The sequence below is a fragment of the Drosophila yakuba genome, chromosome 2L (genome assembly GCF_016746365.2).
Source record: "Drosophila yakuba strain Tai18E2 chromosome 2L, Prin_Dyak_Tai18E2_2.1, whole genome shotgun sequence".
Lineage (NCBI taxonomy): Eukaryota > Metazoa > Arthropoda > Insecta > Diptera > Drosophilidae > Drosophila > Drosophila yakuba.
The window spans coordinates 25269273-25284221 of NC_052527.2; the positions used below are offsets into that span (position 1 = coordinate 25269273).

The 14949-nt window shown below is 41.2% G+C and overlaps 1 long non-coding RNA gene across 2 annotated transcripts in view; it reads right to left on the minus strand.

The window, feature by feature from the left end:
• Positions 1-5340: 5340 nt before the first annotated feature.
• LOC120320871 overlaps positions 5341-14949 on the minus strand; it is a 30378-nt gene continuing 20769 nt past the window's right edge. Inside the window, exons 4-6 of one of the 2 annotated variants that reach the window (XR_005560439.2) lie at positions 11113-12907; positions 10867-11044; positions 5341-6672 (exon numbers count right to left, since the gene is read on the minus strand). This is a non-coding gene — a long non-coding RNA (uncharacterized LOC120320871). Of the gene's footprint in view, positions 6673-9691; positions 12908-14949 lie in introns of those variants that run through there. The other variant, XR_005560440.1, reaches the window with a different exon arrangement.

The window sequence follows — 14949 nt, forward strand, 5'->3', positions numbered from 1 at the left end:
GGGAGGAATTGTTGTTAGTGTTGGACCCTGAAGTCAGCAGAGAGAATTGTTATTGTTGTTAGACCCTGAAGTCAGCAGAGAGAATTGTTGTTGGACCCTTACGTCAGCAGAGAGAATTGTTGTTGGACCCTTAAGTCAGCAGAGAGAATTGTTGTTGGACCCTTAAGTCAGCAATGAGAATTGTTGTTGGACCCTAAAGTCAGCAGAGAGAATTGTTGTTGGACCCTTAAGTCAGCAGAGAGAATTGTTGTGGGACCCTTAAGTCAGCAGAGAGAATTGTTGTTGGACCCTGAAGTCAGCAAAAAGAATTGTTGTTGGAACCCTAAGTCAGCAGAGAGAATTGTTTTTGGACCCTTAAGTCAGCAAAGGCAATAGGAATGAACAATTACTATCCTGGTTTATTATATTTACCGCTGGGAGATCCTGCTGTAGAGCTGGCTGGTCGCTGTTGGTTGATGACTTCCATCCGATCGCTGCCGACCACTGCCTGAGTTCCCAGAGGCCAGCCGCCCGCTTTATATAGGGATTGGCTGGGTCTATCGATTTTGCTGTGCTTTCGAATTACCCGATTTAGTGTGGCCGGGTTTCTGGCTTAGTGTGGCCCGTGGCTCGTTTGGGCGCGCGCGCGCCTAGTTCGAAGTCGAACTAGGGCTGGTTATTATGTATGATGTTATATTATATGTATTAGGTATTATGTATTCTATATTATTTGTTGTTTTATTATTTATTCCTTTTAATATTTTATTGTTTGTTATTTATTCCTTTTATTATTTTATTGTTTATTATTAATTTCTTTTACTATTTGTTTATTATTTATTCCTTGTGCGCGGCCCGCGTCGCAAGTTCTTACCCAGGACACGGGCACTAATACGCCGACGTGACAAATAGACTGCGTTTCAAATACCGAATAGACCGTTATATCAGTATAAAATTATGCCATTTAGTCTCCTTAACGCGGTCGATGGATCGAGTCATTTCGGCTCATCTCAAAACTAGAGTATTTGTTTATCTGGACGACTTATTAGTTTGGTCCATGGATTTTGAATCACAAATGCTTTTACTACAAGATATAGCCTTATGCTTACGTAAAAGCATACGCATATAAGCATCTCACCATCAATGTCAGCAAATCTGAATTTTGTATAAAGGAGATCATATATCCCGGCTTGATAATTGAAAATGGGGAACCGCGAGTTCCTCCAACGTTTGTGAACAGCAAACAACGGGGAAACGTTCGGGTCTATCAATTAAGGGGGAGAGTTTGGAAGACCGATTAGGTCTACTCTAAGTGAGAAGAGTTTGTAAGGCCGGTCAGGAGTACTACAAATGAGAACAGTTATAGTGGCCAGTCAGGTCTGCTAAATATGAGAAGAGGCCGGTCAGGTCTACTAATTATGAGAAGAGTTTAGAGGACAGGTCTACTACAAATTAAACACGCGGGCGGTGAACAGAGCCGGAGAAAAGGACGAAATACGCAAAGACTACAATGATTAGTTAGTTACCACGCCGCTTACCCGTCTCCTATGGCTCTGCTGAACTCCTTACCGCTGATCTTTGGCTGTTGGTCCGTTTCTGCTAGCTTCTCCTAGTGGTCTTGGCGCAGATCGCTGGCAGAACTGAAAATAAACTCTCTGGTGCGCCTTATATAGAGGCTTAGCGGAGGCTAGTGTGCCCGCATATCCCAACCGAATTTGGCCGAATTAAATTAAATTTAAATGCGGGTGTGTTGTGTGTGTGTTTCTTTCCTTCCATTCCTTTCTTCTTTATTAATTATTTCATTTATTTCCATATGTCTTTATTCATTATTAAATTTATTTTCTTATGTCTTATACTAAACATGTTTTTCCCCATGTTTCTATGACTTCATATTTTCCACTTATACAATGTGCGCGTTTTGCGCGTCACAAGTTTTCCTTTGACGGGATGGATATATTTCCAAAAGAACTACTTTTGTATCAGACTATATAAAGCAAGAAAATCCGGGGCAACTGTAAATACCTTTAGCTTTAGTGATTCACCAAGTTCATATTATTGTGCTATAAGTAAAATAAGTAACTATCTGATAATGGCAGTCAGTTTCAGTCAAGCTATTTTAAAGCTTTTCTTACTAGTTTTGACCTACAGCAATAACTTACAGCCATATATTCTCCGCAGGCTAACATGAGTGAAAGACGTTATAGATCTGTGTTAGCCACTGCACACTAGCTTAGATTCCCTTTTTTTTAAGTCATAAAGTCAAAAAAAATTTTGTAAATTCTATTTCGAATTTAACTATATATTAAGAAAAAGCATGCATCAGGGACAACAAAACGATATTTAAAAACATTAAAGTTGCAACACTGCATTTTTTATCCGTTAACGAATTCATATGTTTGATCAGCTGTTTGTTCTAGCAACATTGGCGGGAAGCTTTTACTCAACCTTGTGCTTCTGTTAAAAAATCACCACGTGTCCAGATATTTGCAAATAAAATAAAACATGAAGGTTAAAGTATTCTTAATATATATAACTTACTGATTTAGAATTATGTCTTCCATGTAAATCTTACCAAAAAGTTCGTTTACTGTAGAGTGAGAAAAAATTTGTGCCAACCTGTGCCAAAAACTAATAACTGATGTGTTTACTCAAAACTGTAATTAAATTAATGTTAATAGCGCCTTTTGCCTAAACTAGGCTATGCAAAATAACTTATTTTGGCGAAAAAGTCGAATTTAGAGTCACAAATTCAAAACCTCACAGATTTTACTTAAACTTTTTCAATCGACAGAAAAATAGTTGTCACTTTTTTCTCTTCATCTCACATTAATTGACGGAAAGGTATTGAATAAAATAACTGGAACGAAATCTTGCCAGGTGTGTCCTATCTGTAAAGCCAGTCCAAAGGATTTTATAAAAACCTTCGAAATATCAAACTTTAAGGCTAAATTAGAAAGTCTAAATTATGGGATCAGTGCATGGATCAGATTTTTTGAGTTTGTACTTTAAATCTCACACAAACTTCAATTAAAAAAGTGGCAAACTCGGGATAAAGAAGAAAGAGACATGATAACATGCCGTAAACAAGAGCTACCACAATTATTTTTAACTCAAATAGGATTACATGTCGATAAGCCAAAACAAAAGAAGAAGAAGAGCATTTAAAAGTATGCAGGGCAACTTTTATCAGTATTAGAATTAAATAGTGGTATTTTGCACAGGTTTTATATTATTTTAATAGCTATATCTGCGAATTTCGTATAAATATTTCCAAATTCAAGCAATTCTTCAAACGAACTGTATCTTTGTATATGGATAACAATAGGTGGCCTACTGAGTCGACTACAGGAAACCTATTATATTTGCGCCATTGATTTAACAGATTCTTTTTGGCAAATACCGCTAGAACAAAAAAGTAGAGAGAAGACGGCATTTACAGTTCTCGGCAGGCCACTATACCAATTTACCGTCATGCCATTCGGCTTGTGCAACGCCGCACAAAGAATGTACCGCCTAATGCATAAGGTTATTCCAGCAGAGCTACGTGAGCAGGTATTTGTTTACCTCGATGACCTTCTGGTCAGCTCACCTACCTTTGGAGAACACCTAGAAATGTTGCTTACAACGTGCAAAACTTAAGTGTGCAGCATACCCTTGTGTTCATCGCCGTGATGTTAGTGTTGCTGGCACTATTGAAACTAGTACGGATTTACAAACGGTCAGTACAGCGGCGTCAAGATCATTACCATGCCTTGGAACGGATCGTTTCCAGTATTCCGCTCAGCAGATATGAACAGAGTAGTGAGGAAAATATTCCGTCTATTAAAACTCACTTGCCTAATACCGAACATATAATAAAAGCCGGCAAAACAAATCAACAAAGAATAAGTGAACTAGTGCATTTTTTGGTGTGGATATCAGCAAAGACAAAGTAATAGCAGTGACTTTCCAAACAAGTGCATAATTCAAGTAAACTGAGAATCGGATAGCGGTGGAAGCGGAAGAACATTAATACCTACGTACATATAGCACATGCCTACATAATAATACAAGCACACCCACACACCCTACACTATTCTGGTTGTACTAATTTAAACATTCCTTGCTTAAGCCCTCGCATCATCATCTTGTTCCCACATTCAAACTCGGACTCGCAATCCCGAAAAACAGAAGTATTAGATTTCAATAAACAAAATTATAAGAATCTAAGAGCACTTGTAACCAAGAGCGAATGCACTTGAATCCAAGAGAAATGCAAAGACAATTGAAGTCACCAACTCCAAAGCTTTCTCTCTTCAGAACCCTAAAGTCTAAAGTCCATATTAGAAAAGCTCGAAACCGAGGCTTGAACGTCAATCAAATCAGAGTAATTATCAGAGTTCAGTTTGAGGCCTAAATATAATCGGTCGGTGTTCTTCTCAACTAAAAATATTGTAATGATTCAGTAAAATAAAAATATATTTTTTTACATATAAGTATTGCAATTATTTAATTGGCGCAGTCGGTAGGATCTGTTAAATAAAGAGTCCTTTTAGTAGTCCTTAGTCCTTAGTCCTTAGAGTCCTTTAGTGATCCATTGAAGGATACGCTACACAACTAGCTATCCAGGATCGGCGAATTAAAACAGTGATTCTAAAATTATTTTGAGATCCGCAAAAGAATCTACGTAAAAGTAGTAAAAGAAAACAATCCCATGTGGTCAGTAACATCTGCAAAACAATTTAATTAAAATTTGTAATTCCGTAATTTAAAACCAAATTTAAAATAAACACCGTGTATCCAGAAACTTATACAAATACACCATGGCAGTTCCGTAACATTCGGAAGTCCACCTAAATCAATTATTAAATCAAATTAAAGAACTGAACTACTACGATGGCACACTTACACCTGGCAAGCTGTCTGTGTTTGTAAACCAAGTTGAGCAGCTACTTAACTTATACCCTACCCAAGATGCCAGACAAGCACATGTTCTCTACGGAGCAGTAAAACGCTTACTAGTGGATGCGGCATTGGAGGTCGTGACCCAAGAAAGTGTAAATACATGGCTGGATACAAAGGCGGCCCTGGCGATGGCATTCAAGGATCACAGGCCCTACATAACACTTATAAAGCAACTGGAGTATACATCATACCCCGGAAGCATCTGTAAGTTTATCGAGAAGCTCGAATCACAATATTGGATTCTGTTTGACAAGTTAGAATTAGAAAGCGACCCTGTCGATAAATCATATTACACTGAAATGTTAAAAAGAACTGTTAAATCTGTAATAGATCGAAAATTGCTGGATAGAATTTATATGTCATTGGCAAGATACTATTTATAAATTAAAACAAACTTCAATGGAGCTAGGCCTCTATGACGCCAGTCCAGAAAATCAGCGTTCTAATAGATCAGAAGGGAACAGACGCAGGTTTAGAAGAAAGTTAACACAAGGCCAACAAAACAGTCTTCTAAACAATTCCCTTAATTTCCAGCCTTCAACCTCAAATAATACTAACGGCCAGGTGCCGGTAAATGAAAAGCTGAGAGTTATCGGTAGTAAACAAAATATTGAAGATAGGTGTACAAGATTCGAAACAATCTTATACGTCTATAATCATAAAACTAAACATAGTAGAACCAAACGATCTCCGGCAGGCATTTTTCTATATGCAGGCAGCCCAGACTTTAATGTCTCGATTATCTTAATAAAAATAGGCATGATTTTGAAGTTGATATAAAATATAGACAGGCTCCACTCGTAAAGAGTAAATCACCAATCCATTTAAAAAGGTAGGAAGGATTGAACAAGTGGACTGTAAACATTTTGAGGAAACAAACCGAGGCAGGAAAATCGTTCATTATAAATCAAAATTCAAGAAACAAAAAAAGATTAATAAGAGCAAATACGATAGTTTCAGACCAGCCAGAGAAGCGCTAAGTACGCAACATATTTCTAACATATTTTAAATAAAATTAAGGAAGCTTCAAATGTTTTTCCTAGAAATTAGGAGCCAATAATGTTGAATAGGAAGATTTTTAAAAAGTAGGCGAACTGATTTTTACTGGTCCTCTCGCTACGAAATACCTGCTATTGGCTTACAAGATTTTGTGAGTTCGTTCTATCAAAATTTATATAATAGTGATCAGACCGTTATAAGTATTTTAAGTTCTCATGATCTTTATAATCTCTTATGGTATAGCGGGAATGATTTACCCGCTGCGGTGTCCTTTTGTGATGTTTGCTTACCCTGGTACTACCGCTGCACACGTAATTTGTGGCGAGGAGGTGTGCGGAGTGAACAGGTGCTGGGATTTCAAGGCAGCCGCTTTGTCTTTGTCCTGCTGATTCCGCTAGACTCTTGTTTAGTTTTCACTGACGTTCTGAACACTCGCTCGGTTAACGCCGTAGTCCTTGTAGCTCGACAACCAGAAGATCCTGCCTTTCTTTAACTGGTGCGGGCGTAGGATGCAGCTTGCTCGACAAACTCTTATCCGCTGTCCTGGCTCTTTCGTAGCGCGGTTCCCTCTGTGTTTCAATTGGGGGCTGGTGGCCAGTGCCACTCCGATGGCGGAGGGAAAGACTTAGGGTCTCAGCCGTCGCCGTCTACTCGGAGGGCTGTACAGGACTGTTACTCCCCTTATCGACTAGGAGGAAGGTTCTTTGGCCCATCCACCCTGACTGCTGAGCCTTGATTGTGTCCACCGGTACTCTGGTAGTTAGGAATATTTTAATAAATAAAAGAAGAGTGTCAGGGCATAATTCTCGGTAGTGATCAACCAAGATCATAGTTAGATCTACAATGATTTAATATTAGGAGTAGGTAACATCTATTGATTTGCTAGGAACAGAGAACTGAAGCCGGCTAGCCAAGTCAGCACTTTTTAATTTTAAATTATTTCCCATATTCAATGCGCAACAGTTAGAACTCCTCTTCTAAGCTAATTAAATTTAAAAGCTTTGCAAGCAGGATGATCATATGAAGCACCATGTAGGAATTCGATTGGTTGTTTAGTTTACGTAATGTTATATACACGACCGGATTTAAGTACATCAATAAGTATCTTAAGTCGATATATAATAGAGAATTAAAGATACCTAAAAGGAACTCTCGATTTGAAGCTATCATTTAAAAGAAATTTGAATTTTAATCAAATTCTTATAAGACTGACAGAAGAAGTTATACAGGATATATATGTGGGATCCGCTAACGTTGGTGGAGTGGCCAGAACTACTCGAAGTGGCCTAACATAACAGCTCAGAAAATAAATTTAGAAATGCATCGGATTTGGCTGGTAAAGAGCAAGAATTAAAGTGCAGCGGAGGAGGCTGGGAAAAGTCAGAAGTTAAGAAGCAGCGGTGCAGGCTGGAGCAAGCAGAGAGACGGTCTATTTAAGCTTAAATAGCAGTTAAAAAGGATCTGGTGAGCCCAAGCGTTGGCTTGCGGTGTATAAATAGCGATATAAGAATGCACCACTCCATATTTCTCTAACAGGGAATGGAAAGCAACTGATTTAAATTGTAGGCCGTTTGTAATGATTTTTTCCAGAACACCAATACAGCGGAAGATTTCCTATTCCAGAAAGGGAAGGATACCCTCCAATGTAAATTTTTTTCGTCTTTAAGAAATTAAAATTTTGAAGCATTATCGACAACAATGAACAATCCTATATACCCTTCTGAGCTACCCGGATACGGTCCTAAAAAGTCGACATAAAGTCTTTGGAAGATCTGGTCTGAATGACCAGTATTTCCTATGGGTGGCCTTAAGATCTGACTGGGGTGTTTGGTAGTTTTACACACCGCAAACCTGTTGACAAATTCCTTGACATCTGCTGCTAAATTTGGCCAATAAAAACAACTTCTTAGTTTCTCCAACATTTTTGCTACTCCGCATCTTCATGAGCTCTTTTTAGCAAGTCGGGAACTAATTCTTTAAGAAACAAAAGTTTCCAAGTCTCCAAACTTTTCGTTTCCATCGCGTTCCGCGCGACGATACAAGTACCCGTTGCTGACCCTGACATCCAACAATCTTGGTGTTCCTGAAGAGACAGCTGACTTTAAATTTTCGTACTCTATTCCTCTGAATTCTTTGGCCTCCACATCCACTAAACTTGTTACTCGCTTACTAGGTCATCTGTAAAGGTCCTTGACAGGGCGTCTGGCACCACGCTCTGACTGCCTTTTCTATGGCTTATTTTAAACTTAAACCCTTGTAATTTTAGGGACCAGCGGGCCAGCCGGGATCTTAGGTTTTCCTGGGACATAAGCCATTTTAAGGAAGCTTGGTCCGTGATAATGCTAAATTCCTGACAGGAAACAGAAAAGCACGCGCGGGGTACGCAGCTAAACAACGCAAAAAGTGAAAATTTCTCTTTGTCGTGATAAGCCAGAGACAAGGCAAGTGAAAAAGCTGGTCACAAGGTACTTGATATGCATACGCCCCTAAAGCGCAGCAAGCCTGGCACTCCCACAACAAATATATATATTCTTTATTAACATTGCCGCTGCGGCCAATAACAAGGCGATTCTGGCAGTGAAGATTCTATGCCATATGAGAGTGGTAATAGAGCCACTTCGCAAGCTATCGTGCTATCGTGCAATGTCACCGATGCCAGCAGTTTGGTCACACGGCCAAATACTGCCGCAAAGCTCACATATGTGTGATGTGCGGTGCAGAGAATGCACTTGCTACAACTGTGGGAAACAGCACCCAGCCAACTATTCGGGCTGGACCAAGTACCAGGAGTATCCGCAACGCTCGAGGCCGTAGAGTGGACTTGGAAGCAAAACCGAAGGTACGGGTAGAAGTTCGCCACGCTACACCACCGGAAGCAGGGCGACTGCTACCCTTCAAGGCAACGTTTCCTATGCAGACATAGCAAAGCAGCACCAGCAGCACTGCAACGACAGGAGCCGCAGCCGACATAGGACGACGAGAGATCCACTCCAGCAGCCGACGGACACCAGCAACAACATCTGGCTTACAGTAGCGGCAATATTCAAGTTTACATTTTTTGACTTAAAATAAGTTTACGCCAGATCATGTGTCAGTATCATGTGTTAGTATTAAATTAACATGCATTGGCTACTGAACTTAATAACGCGTAAAAGCGTTGCCCTTGCTAAAAAAAAAAACAAGAGAATGCTATAGTCGAGTTCCCCGACTATCTAATACCCGTTACTCAGCTAGTGGAGGTGCGAACGAGAATCTTTAACACTGACCGTTTTTTGCGGATTGTGGGCGTTGGAGTGGGTTTTGCAAAAATGGCCCATAGCTGTCCGAATGTTTCTTTATGGACCTAGAGAATGTTTCTCGGTTTTCGAAATCTTTTAGAATCCAGGTATTATTCGCGAAGGCAAGTAGTTCGCCTGGCTTCTTCCTGGAGGCATCTTCTAGCGATGCCAGAACCGGAGCGCCTAGGTAGTTTATTCTTGCCCTTGTTGCTGCTCCAAGGTTTCAATTGCCTCGGATTCGTCACATTTCCGGCAACTGGCCCAGTTTGACTGCTTGTGCCACAGCTAGGCAGTGACCTGTAAGAATTCCCACCAACAGTCTGCAGTCTTTCCTTGGAAGGTGCAGCACGTAGTGACTAAGTTTTACGTTGCGCTCTTCGCACATGATTTTTGAAATTTTGTTGGCCGCGTTGGCCGCTTCTAGGCGGTCCATTATAGCGTCTGTGGTCTCGTTGTTGAATGCTCCGGATATATCCACAAACACTCCGAGGGCATATTTTTGGTTATGCAGGGCTTTCTCAATGGTGGCTACTAATGAGTGTAGTGCCGTCTCTACTGATTTATCTTTCGTGTAAGCATGCTAGTTGGATAACAGTAGTCGTTCTGCTTCTGATGTATATGTCCAGTAGCTTTTCTAGCGTCTTGAGTAAGAAAGAGGTGAGACTAATGGTCCTGTAATCCTTGGGGCACATATGGCTGCACTTCCCTGCTTTTGGCAGGAAGACAATCCTAGAGGTCATCCATTCGATAGGGATATAGCCCGTGCTTAGGCAAGCTGTGAATATAGCGTGTAGCCATGGGATGATCACTTCTTTGGTCACCTGTAGCATGGCTGGAAATATTCCATCTAGCCCCGGTGGTTTTATTCCCGCAAAGGAGTCTATAGCTCATTGGATTCTTCTAGAGGATATTATATCTGTTGGGAGATGCTCTTCTCCAGTTACGAGGTCCTGGTCCTTGTTATCTCGGTACATCCTGGGAAGTGAGCATGCATTAGTGCTGTTAGGGCCTCTTCGCTGCCCTCAGTCCACTGTCCGTCATCGCGTTTGAGCTGACTCTTTATGGTTGGCTGCTTTGATAGCAGCTTCCTCCGTCTAGTCGTTTCTTGGGCCGTCTCGATATTGGAGAAGAAGTTTCTCCACGAGTTTCTTTGTGCCCTGCGTATTTCCTTCTTGTATTCCCTGAGTAGGATCTTGTATTCCCCATTAATTATATCATTATTCGCAGCTTTGGTGAATTTTAAAAATTCTCGGAGGTTATTGCGTAGAAGCGAAAGAGTACCATTCCACCAGGGTGCCCTGGTCCTCTTCTTGGCTCTAGATGTCGGGCATGTTGCGCATCTAACAATTCCCTGGAGAGGGTCTCTAGGGACTTTTCTATGTCTTCAGCGGATTTTACTAGGCTCGGACAAGTCGCGAGTCGTGTCAAGATTTTCTTCTTGAAGAGGTTGGTTTGGGAGAGTGATCGAATTCGCATAGGAATTGTATGTACTTATGATCTGAGAAAGATGGTCTCTAAAGGACTCTCTATTCTGAAACCATAGTACTTTGTCCCCTTACGAGTGTTAGGTCTAGCACGTTCGAGGAGGTTGGACCTACAAAGCTGTGCTCTTCCCCCACGTTAGCTATGCATAGGTTGGTTGATAGAAAAAAGTTTAGGACTGACTCACCTCAGTCGTTGATGTCAGGCTACCCCATACACAACGATGCGCGTTGGCGTTCAGGCCACGATCAGTTGTTGGTCGTTCGGGCTGGCTTCCACCATGCTCCTGAGTTCCTCCGGTGGGGCCGTTCTATCGTGGGCGATTCCTCTCGCTCTCCAGCATCACAACAGTCAGGTCATCCGTGCTGTAATGAGACATAAGGTTAGCATGCAGGCCCTTCCGTACAAGTACGGCGGCTCTGTTTCTGCTTACCGATGGTGTGTAGAAGGGGTTGTAATTGGAGGACTTTAGTCCAGCGACGGCATTGCCCGAGGCAATCCATGGCTCTTGGACCAAAGCTATGTCGGCGGACCCTTGCTCCAGGGCGATGAGGAGTTCCGCCGACGCGACCTTGCTTTTATGAAGATTGAGCTGCACCACCCTCAGTGGCATGGGTACTGGGCTCACCTCCATTCGACGGGTTGACTGTCAACGTCAGGTCAACGTCCTCCTCATCCGTCTCGCCTAGCGAAAGTCTCTGGGCGGCTGGTTTCGCGATGGTTTCCAGACCTAGGTCCTTCTCAACTTCTCCTGTCTTCAGGGTGCTATGCATCCTTATCCCTGGGATGGCGTTTTTTGGCGCAGGTACACGCTCCCCATGCCCCACGCCATCTTTCCGTACCTCGGATAGAGGATGTCCTGCGCCTCCTTATTTATCTGGAGGACTGCACTATGGCCCCCCTCTTTGGGTGATGGGGTCGCAAGGTGCAGAACCTTCCAGTGCGCGGTTGGTATATCTGGATTCTGCCGCTGCAGGAGCTTCATCGCCCGGTCCCATTGGATTACGATGGGAAAGAGAACCTTCGTTTTAGGAATGGACGGGATTAGCTCCCTGTCCACCACCTCCAGCTGGGCCCCCTCCCACAACGCCTCCAATTGGCAGACCGTTTGCTTCCGCCACTTTCTCGTCGGGTCATCCAATCACTTAAGGATTTTGACCCCCTTCAGCCACCCGCCACCATCAAATGTGGGCATGGGGACCTTAGTAGCTTCCTCCATCCGTGCAAACAATGACTCAACAAGTCGCACATGCACCAACTTCCATTGCGGCTCAGTCATCTTGCCGGCTTCATCGCTTCTGTCAATGAGTGCCACTATCAAGTGCCGTTTGGTCGCCTCACTAACTTTTAGCATCTTCTGGGGCTTCTTCCCAGGGGGCTTCTTCTGGGCCCGCGTCGCCGCTTGCTCCCCGGTGCGTTCTTATTGGCGCTCTCGGTTGAGCGTTGCCTCTTGTTGGCAAGAGACTCCTCCACCTTGTTGGCGAGTCCGCCCGTTGATGACATATTGGGGAAGTTGGCGAAGTGCAGCCTGCCCTCTGCGACCCTTTGTATTGCGTCTTAGCCTTCATCCCCTCGCTTGAACGCAAGTAGTTTTTTGGCAAATCGAAAGAAATTTACAAGACTAATACAAAAATGAAAAAATATCAAAACATTTTTCAAAAGTGTGGGCGTGTCAGTTTTGGGCGGTTTGTGAGTGTAAGAATGGGTGTGGGCCCGTCCACTGTACGCTTTTCGGACTTTTTTTGAGGGACGCCAAAGTTTTGATTTTTGTCCGTTTTAGCGCCCGCTTTGATCATTTAACGAACCTAGTGCGGAAACTTCGATTCTACGTTAATTTTTTTAGCGGATATTTTTTGAATCCATCCGCATTACGTCCGCTCTTTGTCTGCTGGGTACCTACAATATGTTGGCACACGTATATATGTATTTAAAATTCCAACTTCTTGTCTAGTAACACCCAGGATCCAAAGCGTCAAAATCTTATCGCTCAGAATTAGAATTGGGTAAGTTTTACGGAATCTATTGAAAACGTCACTGGTGTGGTTATTTGTATTTTATTATATTTTTTTATTTTATTGAGTGGAGCTGGGCTCGAAGAAAATTCGTCACTGTTTTTATGATCTTCATTCAAAGGTTTCTTAGCCCAATTCGAGGAGCAGCGCTGCCGGCGTAGACTGATTACAGTGGTACATTGGTTAACCGAAACATGTGCATATTACATCTTCCTCCTTTTAAAAAATAACATAATATTATGAAGTTATTATTTTTAATCATACTATAAATATTAGATATTATAACGTTATAATTTTCTCCTATTTGTGTTACTTTATACGGATCAGTATATTTAGAGTCTAACCTATGACCTGTTTCCTTTTTTAATAGAGCTTTATCACCTACTGATATATCTAAGTTTCTTGCTTCTAATCAAAAAGTTTCTTATTTATTATTCTTTACGTTCATCTATTATAATTCTAGCTTTTTTATAGGCTACTCCTAATATGCTTTTGATGGGGTTGTGTTAAAACAGCATACGAAATGTTGAAGCCATTCGTCCCAATCAGTTTTATCAACCGATATGTATGAACTTATATTATATATTCATTGAAAGTTCGGTGACTTCTTACGACTGTTCCAACTGTCTGGTAATGGTGTGCAGTAGTTGTTATATTTTTTATTGTAAGATATTTGCACAAGTCATTTATAACTAAATTCTTATATTCTGTTTTCATGTCCGTAATGTGGCCCCTCACATTAACATTCCGCCCCCCTTGCAATCATCCGTGTTGCAACATGGTCCTTGCTATGGCTGGTGACAGGCTTCGGACACGACCCATCCGAAAACGGTGCTCTGGGCCACCGGCAGTCCGTCCTGGATCTTCAGGAAGCCTGGCTGCATCACTCGCAGATGCCAGGCCGTAATAAAAAATAATGGGTGCACGACCTAAGCTAACAAATTAAAATAATTTTTGGAGTTCAACAATGTTTATTTTAACCAATTCCACTGTTTTCAATATGCACTGCTACTTTTATAAACAGCTGTATACAGCACTTTTTTGTTTAAATTAATAATATCAAAAAAATTAACAACATTTTGAATAAAAAATTGATTTGTTTTTGTTCAAAATGATCACAAAGTTGAAACAAAATTAAATTTGTGAACATTCATTTACTTTTTGATATATAAAATTAAGTTTAAAGTTTCAGCTCATGAGCACTGCTATTTTTATGAACACAGCTGCTTATTCACTCTTCATATAAAAAAGCTTAAGCTGATCTTTAGGAAAGCTTCACTCTTCAAAAGCCCTATAAATAACATTATCCCAAGATACAAACCGCTTAACGGTAACGAGCTTAATGATCCGTTAAGCTTGACATATAAAGCTAAGAAGAACTTGAAAGGCTTATGTTAATCAATCACCAAAAAAGTTTATTGGCGCAGTCGGTAGGATACTGAAAAAAATCCTAGTAAACTCGTTATCCTTTGACAATCTAGTGAAAAGAGGAAACTTGTACGACCAAGTTACCTTTTCTGATTGTACCCGCGAATTGGCCGCATCAAAGTGATTTCGGTTCGTTTACAGTGACTAAAATCGGTATCCGCACAAGAACCTGTGCCATCGGAGTTAATTTAAAGACCTAATTTTGTGGACCGCTTCGTGAAGTAAGACCTCCATTAAGGTGTAATACAATTAAAAGGCGCACAGTGCAGTTCACTAAGACATAAGTCTCGACATACTGAAGCAGTCTATGAACAAAAACAGTAGCCCACTAAAATCAAAAGTGCGACCGCTACTATTGTATAAAACAACAAAAAGTTAAAACAGTGCAGTGGAACCATCGAACTTCAAATTGTCGGAGATGCGGAAAAGATTTCGCAATTTGGAATGCACAACGAAAGGACAACTTAAAGAGACGCCCTAATCACGGAATTCAAGACTCAGACGCCCTTGGAAGATTGTATCACTCACCTTTTAAGGGTAACTTACGTCTATTCTGTGAACAATTAGAAGATAAGTCAACTTTAATTATAAATAAGTTAGCATTAGAGAATGACCGAAATAATATAGTGGTTTATACACAAGCAATGGCAACTACTATAAAAAATGCAATTCAACGCTCACTCCCCGATAGGTCGTTCATGACCTTAGCGAGGTAAAAATTAAGACAAACCGCCCAAATTCAAAAACATCCGATAGTCAACCAAGACTTAACTCAAATTCACCTAACACCTATAAGCATACTAACATTAATCAAATCAAAAACACTCACC